Raw genomic sequence first — 11579 nt, forward strand, 5'->3', positions numbered from 1 at the left:
AACCCGTCAAAATTTTGGCACCGTTGCCGGGGAGCAACTTTAATTTCTTAGCTATTACCTTCCTCTTGTTAACCTCTTTTGTTTTATGACCCGTGCTTCTCAATGAGGTGAACTCGAGTACAATCCCGAAATTGAGAGGTCCACCCGTCGTTTATGAAAGGAGGCGAAGCAAAGGAAGGATCGCTCACCAAAGAAGGTGAATTCAGATTGTGATCTTCCCATCTTCGAAGAAGTAGAAAGAATGGCTGACAGAGAGAGGACATTAACGGAGTTGGCTGCACCAATTCTGAACCAACAACCTTTATGCATCACGTACCCCACTCTTGAGGTAGCTTTTGAACTCAAATCTGGTTTGATTCAATTATTACCTCTGTTTCATGGTTTCCCAGGTGAGGACCCTCACAAACATCTAAAGGAATTTCATGTCGTCTGTTCAAGCATGAAACCCCATGGTATGACCGAGGACCAGGTAAAACTCATAGCCTTTCCATTTACTTTAAGAGATAAAGCAAAGGATTGGTTGTATATTCTCCCTCCCGGTTCTGTACGCACATGGGATGAGATGAACAGGATATTTTTAGATAAATATTTTCCTGCATCCCGGGCTGCAAATATAAGAAAAGAAATATGTGGAGTTCGGCAGTTTGGTGGTGAGACATTATATGAATATTGGGAAAGGTTTAAGCAACTTGTTGCTAGTTGCCCCCACCACCAAATTCCTGAGCAACTGTTAATCCAATACTTCTACGAAGGGCTGCAGCCCATGGATAGAAGTATGGTTGATGCAGCCAGTGGAGGAGCCTTGGTGAACAAGACACCCGAAGCGGCCAGGGAGTTAATCTCCAACATGGCCGAAAATTCACAACAGTTCGGTGCAAGGACAGACGGTACCATTAGACGGGTTAATGAGGTAAGCCATGTAAATTTAGAAAATCAGATTTCTGACCTAACTGCTTTGGTAAGACAACTCGTTGCAGGACAAGTACAAACTGCCAGGGTGTGTGGTATCTGTTCGATTCTTGGCCATCCTACGGACATGTGTCCATTACTACAGGATGGGTCGATTCAGCAAGTGAGTGCCGTAGGAGGATTCCCGGTCCAGCCCCAACGAAAGTATGATCCCTACTCCAATTATTACACTCCGGGGTGGAGAGATTACCCAAACCTAAGCTACGGGAACCAAGGAGAATAGCAGCAATACCAGCCCCATTTTTTCAGTCGACAACCCCAGTTTTCAACACCCATCACAACGCAAGGCCAACCCCCGAATTCAAGTACGTCATTAGAAGATATAGTTAAGGCTCTAGCTACTAATACTCAGCAATTTCAGCAGGAAACAAGAGCCAACATTCAGAATTTGGGGAATCAAATCAGCCAACTCGCCACTTCCATTAGCAAGTTGGAGGCACAGAGCTCCGGGAAACTACCATCACAAACGGTAGTCAACCCCAAGGAGAATGTAAGTGCAGTGGTGCTGAGAAGCGGGAAGGTACTGCAGCTAGAACCTACTTCACCAAGGAAGGCGGATAAAAGACAAGAAGAAGAGGAGATACAGGACTCAAATGAAAGCCCCATTAAGGTAGGAGTTGGAGAGAACGTTTCAACCGTGATCAAGAGGACCTTACCATAAAAACATGCTGATCCAGGTATGTTCACCCTACCTTGTGTGATTGGCAATAAGCAAATCAAGCATGCCATGCTAGACTTAGGTGCATCTATCAATGTCATGCCATACTCGATTTACTATGCTTTGAGATTAGGTCCTTTAAAGGAAACTAAAGTTGTTATCCAATTAGCTGATCGTTCTAACACCTACCCAGAAGGGATTGTTGAGAATGTAATGGTGCAGGTTAACAATTTAATTTTCCTAGTTGATTTTTACATTCTGAAGATGAAGGAGAACACGATCGAAGGTTCAGCCCCACATCTATTAGGCAGGCCATTCATGAAAATGGCCAAGACCAAAATAGATGTGGACGAGGGTACCCTTTCCGTCGAATGTGACAGAGAGACTGTTAAATTTAATATTTTTGAAGCTATGAAGTACCCAATTGAAGACCATTCGATCTATTCGATTGACACTTTTGATCCAACTGTGCAGGAAATTTTTGAAAAAGAGGAGTTAGAATCGAGTGCACAATTGGATACGAAGGCCCCTATTCCAGATTTGAACCCGCTCATGATGGATGGAAGGGGAGCACACCGAAAGCTGAAACCACGAGAGCTAAAGTAGCAAAGGAGGACGTCGAGCATAATGACGTTAAACAATTGCGCTTGTGGGAGGCAACCCATTGTGTTTATTTAATTTTGTTATTCAGATTGTGATCTTCCCATCTAAAGTCTTGAATATAATCCTAGAGAGATAAGAAGATTGAGATTAGAGCATTAGATAAGAGATAGGATATGATTAATTCAAGATAAGACCAAAACTCCCTAAGGATAAAATGATCTCCTAGAAGGAGGTGGAAACAGCCCTCTCCTTTGGCTATATAAAGAGGGGGGCGAACCAGCTCTAGAAATCACTCATTCCAAGATCCAAGATATCATCAAGAAGACCAAGAAGCAAGAAGGCAGTTCGGCTATGGAGAAGAAGAGCATGGAGATTGCGCAGATCATGAGTAGCTAAGCTTCTTTTTCTGGTTCAAGTGGGGAGGTTCGATTGTGCCATTGTGAGGTTCTGTAGTTACTTTATTTTCTTTCTTCTTAATTCAAGTATTCATTGGTTCTTGTGCACATTTTTATTGGATGTTAATGTTAATTAGTCTGACAAACTGAATTAATGTTGATTTTCCTACTGCTATCCATGATTTCGGTGATCCGTAATTATCACGAATAATGGTACAAGTAGCAATTAGGTTGATATATTTTTGGGTCAATTGTTCATGACAGCCTTTGACCAATGTTTTAACATGGTTCAACCTAAAAGAATCGATGGAACAAAATTCAGTAATTGCAGCTATCTCAATTATTGTTACTTTGGTTTAACTGTTTTCACAAATCTTAATGCTATCATTGTTTAACATGGAACGCTATCGTACCCAGTTGAGTGGTGATAAGTGTTGATCGAATGCTGGGTTTGGTCAACTGAATTAGGAAAACACAAGGTTTATTATGGCTATCCTAATAAATCTAAGGTTAAATGCTTGAATTGCAAGAATACTGAATTGTACCTAGGATCGATGGCCAATCGATTCAACCTGAACCCTTGAACCAAAATTCGGTAAGACTGATTTTCTCTTCTTTGTTTAGATTGTTATTCCTTTAATTTTAGTTATTTAATTTTCTCACACAATTACTTTACCCATTCGGCTAAGAGATTATTGATTTGCTCCCTGTGGGATTCGACCTAGAACCACTTTTACTGCAAACATTTTATTGTAGGACTAGTACTAACATTTCCTTATTGTTGTTTCTATTGTCAATTCTTTTTTGTGTTCTTTTCTTAAAATTAAACTGAGACATCTTCAAGCATTGACACTTGGAAGAGATTATGTCGACGCAAATGATTCAAGTATTTGAGTTGGTGTGTAATAGTGGGCCTTGGCGTTGCATATGCAGGAACACAGGATTAGAAGTTGAAGTATCTCAGTTTTCACCCCTAGAGTGACATTTTGTTTCATAAAAGCATTTTCAAAGCCTGGTTCCTAAAATCTTAGAGAATAAGATTACCAAACTGTTAGGCCAATTCTTTATCACAAATGGGTTGGAACATGGTTCGAGGGGATTTTGCTGTACACCTATTAAACACCTTTCATCGGGAATATTATTTGTCGTTGAAGTTTTTGTGACTCAAAACTAATTGAATGGTTAAGCATGCTCTATTTAGTTGGCTCTTGCCCGTTATGGTAATGTATCAGAACATATGTTGTATAGTGTTTATTGTTTCTTAGAATTTTGATGAATTAAATATGGAATTCCATTTGAAGCTTACTTTATTTTATTAACAGATAAGAAGGAAACATCTCCAGTTTTGGAAGGTGCAAAATCTTCAATCGATGTGATTTTCTTCACCACGATCTCATTGGGCTTTGTTTCTGTTGTGTCATGCAATGAAGATGTTACTCAAGCTATTATCTTTGCCTTAATGGACAGAAGTGATTCAGAATTGGGCGAGTCGCTTACTCTGTTTCTGTATAGGCCTTGGCTTCCTATACTTTTGGAAGCGGTAAGTGAAATTAATCCTTGGTTTTCTTTGTTTTATAGGAAAGTTTGAGGCCGAAACTGTGATATCCATGATGTTCAATGAAGAAATCAAAAAATATTTTGATATGATCCTTCTTTCTTGTGCCTATGCTAGAACTAGGGAACGTACTCAAGGTCTTGTATCTGTATTTTGGTCACACCTATAGATTATTTTTAGCATTCAAAGCTGTTGACAATATGTTTTGATATAGGTTTAGAATCTTCTAGGTTACTGGGACAACATCTTGACATGGGTGAGACTTACCGAGGTCTTGTTGTTCTTGTTATTGCATTGGTTGAAATTTTTGACGAATTGGGTCTTGGGAGGGAGATTGGATCATTAAAACATTTATTAAATTATGAAGAGCAAAACACCTGGAGGGTAGTTCCTTAGCGCTTGGTCTCCTTTGCATTTGCAAGCTGAAGGTAAGCCATATGTGATATACAAGTTTGTTGAATCCTCATAGCATTCAACTGAACTGGTAAGAGGGCTTTGGACGGAGTTTTATTAGGTTGGTTTCGTTAGCATTGCATAGTTTCTTAGAAAACTTTATGAAATAGAGCATAGTTGTTACTAAATTTTAGTCACACCTCTTGTAGTTTACCAAACAGATTTTGAAGTACATATACCTTCCAATTGATTAAGGGTCCGTTTGGTTTGCAGTCGTAAATGAAATTAGAATTGAAATCCTCCAGAATCGGAATCGGAATCGGAATGGTCCATTCCCATAATTTATTTGGTTCAGACAGGAATGGAAATGAGAATTTAAAACAGAAGGAATGAGATTTCATTCCCAAGGGAGGGAGGGGAGGAAACGGCCATTCCCTCAAATGGGGGAACGCCATTCCAGTACACGCATGAAATGGTAATTGACAATGTTATGAGACTACTTTCCTTTTGAACCTCCCCTGTAAAAATTTCCACGAGATGTTTTTGTTATTTATTTCTATTGCATAATAGAATGGTTCACTGTTTCCAATGATTGTTTTGAGTTCTAGTTTCTTCTTTTATTTATTGATTGTGGCTCCTTGGTGGAAATTTGATCTAGATGGTTTCTCCCTTTTATTTTATTACAATTTCTACTTAGAAATGAATCTGTATGCATCAGATTAGTAATCTGCATGAAAGGGTTTACTAATGGTGTTTGAGTGAGTATAAAATGGAAGCAATACCTAGGGAGAACAAGGGAACAATTTTGAACAGCCAAAGTCTGCATTCTTTTTCTTTCGTTCTCTTTCTCTCCGTCCTTCCCTCTCTCTATCCCTCATCCCAAACACATCTAACCTAATCCCTCCTTGTTTATATGTTTGTCTAATGGGGAAACATATGCTAAATATTTTCGTGAATGCCGATTCCAGCCACCTAACTGTCTAATTATGTGGCAGTGTTTATTTTTATGAATTCTGTTTCCACATGCTTAGTGGATTTCCTCTTCTTTCATTTTGTCGGCTAAGTCGATGATTGTTCCTTCTGAAGCTTCAAATGGTTGTTGCTTTGGAAGTTTGCTACTCAAGATAGGGCTTCCAAGGGGTTGGGTCTTGGTAGAACCAGCCCTGAATCGATTATTATTACTATGGACAAATTCATAGACCCGGAACTGAAAACTAGAAGTATTTATTTAAAGAATAAATTAAAATTTGAATTTTGACAATATAACCTTAATAAAATTTACAGAAAATGATTATTATTGATATATTAATAAATTAAATATTTTAACTATTATTATCTATCCGAATTGGCATTTATAACATAAAATATGGTAAAAGGTATTGGAGAATTTAGAAATTGTTCTACATACTCAATAAAACAACCGGTTCCGGGTATGAATTGGTTCAGGACAGGGAATACCTTACACCTCCGTCACTCAGCCTTCTACTTATCTTAAACCCCTGTAGTGAATTACTAGCATAAGTTGAAGCCCTAGAGTCAATACACCAAGAAGCAGAAGTGACCAATAAATTGGTCTCTATGATAAAAAATTCGAAATTAACTTGTTTCTTAGTCTCTAAGTATTGAGGACAATTCTTCTTCCAGTGGCCGGTTTGTTTGTAGAAGTGACAGGCATTCGTTGTCCTATCTTTCTTCTGCTTTTTAGTTTTGCTACCCTTCTTATGAACCTTCCTTTTAGCCTTCCACTTTTTCTTGCCCAATTTGTTGTTAGACAGTTTTGTATGCCCTTAGCTTCAATCAAAATTGATGTACTTTATGAGTTTATTGTAAATGAATAAAAGTGCATATTTGATTCATGTTCCCTTGATATGTTTCTGTGTAATACCCTTAAACTAGACACTTATTGAGACTTGTGTTAGTTTAGAATGTTCACAGCCAGTGGGTCGGTCTTGAGAGACCTATCCTGACAAGGCTGACACTGTGGTGCCACCAAGTCGGTTGGGGTGGCTTGTCTCAGCTACCGGGGTGAGACCCTAGGCACATACAGTGTGGGATTAATTGAATCTTTGAACTAGACCAGATTTTCAGTATTGCCCTGGACCTTGGAGATTGATGGGCAAAACTGTAAAGTTACACCAGACCCCTACACTCGATTATGATACTGCACTAGGTGTCGAATCGGTGAGATCCTTAGCGGGGGTCAAAACCTGGGTATGTTGGGACAATCCGAGAATTCATCTGAGTGGGTGATCATAGTGACAGGATCGACCCCTTTGTTGGACAAAAGTAATGATCGGGGATGCACTCTCACTGTTGGAAACCAAGACTGTCGCCAGCCGATTTCAACCGTTGAGATTTGTTTTGCAAAGTATATTTTATATGAGATATAAAAGTATATACATTATGGTTTCTAAAATGTTTGCAAAAAGGTTTTAATTCCCGGGATCCATATAAGCAGAGAGTGCAACACTGTTCCTTGCAGCCGAGGGAGAAGTCCTCTCTTGTCGAGCAGTGTATGATCATTAAGGGCTGAGAGGTTGAGTGTAAGACCATTGAGGATAATACCTGATGGGCTAATCTTGCATTTGCCCACAGTCCCTGGGTGTTACAAGGTGGCTTGGCCCAGGGACCACTTAGGGTAAGTGTTGGGCCCATAGAGCCCATTCGATGGGTTTCAGGGGGTGCACTGTCTTTAACAGTGTATTCGACCAGGCCTTGTAACAAAGTCTGGGCCGAACCCATGTGGCTGATGTGTAGATCAATGCTTGGGTCCCACGCCATACAAGGAAGCCCAACTAGGCAGCAGTTAGGAAGGTTAAGTGAGCACATAAGCTTGATGGGCCTAAAGCCCATTTCGAACTGAGCTATTTGTTTAGTTAATTAAAGGGGCGAATTCTGAGATGGATTAGCAGATAGGATAAGGTCTTAATCCTATCCACTCAGAGAGTCCAGATCTGAATGTGATTCAGATCTAGAAACCTCCTAATGGGATTAGGATAAAGCTAATCTAATCTGCAGATAAGATAAGGGTTTATCCTTATCACTAGAAGAAAAGGTTGATCCAAATATGATTTGGATAAGCACCTCCATACATCAGATCCTCTTTAGTGCTGAAATCAAGAAGAGAGAATTCTGCACCCTGCGAATACTCTCTTGCCGCCTCCCTGTTCTTGCCGCCCTGTTTGCCAGTTCGATCTCCAGTTGTGGGAGAAGTCAGGATTGGATCTTGACATCAGTTCTTTAAGAAATGATTGAAAAGGAAGCTGTGCTCACGTACCATTCTACTGATTCCTGTGAATGACAGAGTTCTAGGGGAAGAACACTGCTGATTCTGCTCCATCCTGCACTGCGCCATCTTCAGTGGGAGCAGTCTTTGAATCCTTCCTTGGGCGTGAACACCTTCGTTGGGAGATATTACTTCTCCGTATCAGGTATTATTCTCTCCCATTCCTTTTGGTTCAGATCTGGTTCAGTTTAAGGTTCAAGATTGATCCTTGAAAATATGATTTTCTAAATAGGGAATGTGATTCCCAATTGAAGGGAGAGAAAAAAATTTTGAAATTCGCCCCTTATTCCGCAATCTTTGGGCATCCATGGGATGGATCCCTCATCCCTTCATTTGCCACTAGTCAGCATAATTAGGGCCCTTGAGTTTGTTATCATCCAACAATTTGGTGAAATTACCGTTTGCCATTTCCAATAAAGGCAAGACAAATTTGTAAGTCCACGACCTAATTGATTCATGTCATCACATAGATATGGCTTTTAATCTATGTTCCATTTCCATTTTGGGCATTTCTGAGTTCCCCTTCAATCTCAGTGACGGAGACAATTGTATCTTTGGAAATGTAGGAAACCACATACGATGCATGGAGCGAACTGTTTCAGCTGCATAACCCCACCACCTTTTGTGAAGGATCTCATCCACTCATCTTATGAGCTTTCCCTTTGGCTTCTGTCAGACAAGGTTCACAGTCATTTTAGGTAAACCTTTCTGTCCAGTAAATGCTCACCCATCATGTTCGTAAACGCTAAGGTATCGTGAGAAAGTCTTGAAAGAATGGTAGGATCCATCTAATGGACGCCATGAAGGGTGCGGAATGGGTGGGCGAATTTCAAAAAAAAATTCCCACCTTCTTCCAACTGGGAATCATATTCCCTAAATTTAGAATACATTATTCAAGAATTCTACTTGAACCATAATCAAACCAGATCTGAACCAAAAGGAAACAGGAAGGATTATACCTGATCCGGAGAAATAATATCTCCCAAAGTTGGTGTTCACGCCCAAAGAAGAAACCAAGATCCGCTCCTGCTGAAGATGACACAGCTGTGGATGGAACGGAACCAGCAGGATGCGTCCTACACACTGGATTCTTCACAAGAACCCTCTGCAACCTTGAACACTGAATCATTTTGTCTTTCTTGCAAGACCGTTGTCTAGAACTAATTTCTTGACTTCCTGTTGCTGCAAAGATCCAATCTTCCAACAGGGAGCGGCGGCGGCTGAAGGAGGAGAAATCCAAGGACGAAGAGGGCAGAACTGTCTCTTCACTCTAGAGTCTGTGAGTGATCTGATCTCAATTCGCAGGATGTGTTTCTTGCTTACTCAAAACCCTAGTTCAAAATCTGATATTTCTGCTAGGGTTTTCTCCTCTTGCTTCTTGATTAAGAAACCCCCCAATATTTCTGGGAGTTATCCCAATCCAAATCAGTATTTGGACTGGTGTTAATCTTAATCCTATCTGCAGATTAAGTTGATTAATCTGCAGATAGGATTAAGATTAACCTCTATCCAAATACTGATTTGGATTGGGATAACTCCCAAAATATTGGGAGGTTTCTTAATCAAGAAGATTGGATCTTTGCAGCAGTAGAAATACAGATTTTGAACTAGGGGGTTGGAGTAAGCAAGAAACACATCCTGCAATCTGAGATTTGATCTCTCACAGACTCTAGTGAGAAGAGAAAATTTTGCCATCTTCGTCCCTGGACTTCTCCTCCTTCAGCCGCCGCCACTACCTATTGGAAGATTGGATCTTTGCAGCAATAGGAAGTCAAGAAAGCAGTTCTTGACAATAGTCTTGCAAGAAAGACACTAGGATTCGGTGTTCAAGGTTTCCAAAGGGTTCTTGTGAAGAATCCAGTGTGTAGGACGCACCCTGCTGGTTCCGTTCCATCCACAGCTGTGTCATTTTCAGCAGGAGCGGATCTTGGTCACTACTTTGGGCGTGAACACCAACTTTGGGAGATATTATTTCTCCGGATCAGGTATAATCCTTCCTGTTTCCTTTTGGTTCAGATCTGGTTTGTTTATGGTTCAAGTAGGATCCTTGAATAATGTATTCTAAATTTAGGGAATATGATTCCCAGTTGGAAGAATGTAGGAAATTTTTTGAAATTCGCCCCATTCCGCACCTTTCTTGGCGTCCATTAGATGGATCCTACCATTCTTTCAATAACTTTTCAGTTTTGCCCATCAATCTCCAAGGTCCAGGGCAATACTGGAAACCTGGTCCAGTTCAAAGATTCAATTAATCTCACACTGTATGTGCCTAGGGTCTCATATCGGTAGCTAAGACAAGCCACCCCAACCGACTTGGTGGCACCATAGTGTCAGCCTTGTCAGGATCGGTCTCCCCAGACCGACCCACTGGCTGTGAACATTCTAAACTAATACGAGTCTCATTAAGTGTCCAGTTTAAGGGTATTACACAGAAACATACCAAGGGAACATGAATCAAATGTGCACTTTTATTCATTTACAATAAACTCATAAAGTACATCATTTTGATTGAAGCTAAGGGCATACAAAACTATCTAACACTTAAGGACACCATGTCAATGATGTGCATTCAGCCATGGTGTGCGTAAGAGCCAATATCGAATCAACATGGGCCAAGTACTTATGGCTCATGAACGTAGCACACCACACATCCATACATCACATGCATGAAATCCATAATTGATCCAATCAATTAAATAACTGTAAAACCCATATGTAAATCCCATTTAATTTCATAATATTACCAATTAATATTATCTAGGTATATGGGATGAACTGCAAAGAGCAGTTCGGCCCACATAGCATTTATGCTGAATTGGGCTAAAGTAGTTTTAATAGATTAAAACTGGGTTTTACAGATGTGGGCCGAATTTTATCTTGCAATTAACCATCAATCCCTCGGCCCAAATAGGAAATTTTAGGGCTGAGAACAACCCCAATCGAACCATAGATTTGGTCCAACCAGTTTGGTCCAATCTGGTTCAAATGGGTCTAGGATTTGATGTTTAATTCAAAATTCAATTCAAGATGATATGAAATTAAATAACTGATACATGACAATCAAGAATCAATAAGAGGGCTATTTGTATGGCTGCTACCCTACAAAAAAAAGGTCAGTTAACAATATGCAGTTTCCAAAACTACAAATCGCAAATTGCTGAACCCGAATCTGCGAAATTCTCTCCCTTGCGCTTTCTGCTTCATCTTCGAATGGAATAAAATAGAAATCCTAAGTTCAAGTACCTAGTGACACTCAAAGTATAGGATACCTATCTGTAATTTATAAATAAATAAATAACATAAAAATATGTATTATATATTATATAAATAAATAACATGTATAGGGGGTGATTCAAATTCGATTCGATTTCTGATTGGATCCTATTACCTTATCCAATTTGAAGATTTGAAATGGGCCATCTAAATTTGAAAATAGATGATTGGACTTCAGATCGGATTGGATCATGATCTGATCCATTTACACCCCTACTGAACAAGTTAATCCACCAAGACAATAATAGCCATTAGATTAGATTAGTATTAAAACATTATAGCCTTTGGTCGGATTAGAATATTGGTTTAGGTTTCATGTATTTGTGACATCTATATGGAAAGAAAAGATGTTGGATTTTTCCCTCTTTCATGTGTTGAGAATACTTGAGACTATGTTGCCATCTCATATGAGCAATGTGCAAGGTCTAGCTTGCATGTTTGATGGAT

General features: G+C 39.7%; 1 non-coding gene across 1 annotated transcript; it reads right to left on the reverse strand.

The window, feature by feature from the left end:
* Positions 1-610: 610 nt before the first annotated feature.
* On the reverse strand, positions 611-717 carry LOC148876872 (small nucleolar RNA R71). The gene has a single exon (XR_016106417.1). It is a non-coding gene; the product is annotated as a small nucleolar RNA R71 (small nucleolar RNA).
* Positions 718-11579: the final 10862 nt, after the last annotated feature.

This window comes from Nelumbo lutea, chromosome 1 (assembly GCF_056320005.1).
Source record: "Nelumbo lutea isolate HS-2025 chromosome 1, American lotus-T2T, whole genome shotgun sequence".
Lineage (NCBI taxonomy): Eukaryota > Viridiplantae > Streptophyta > Magnoliopsida > Proteales > Nelumbonaceae > Nelumbo > Nelumbo lutea.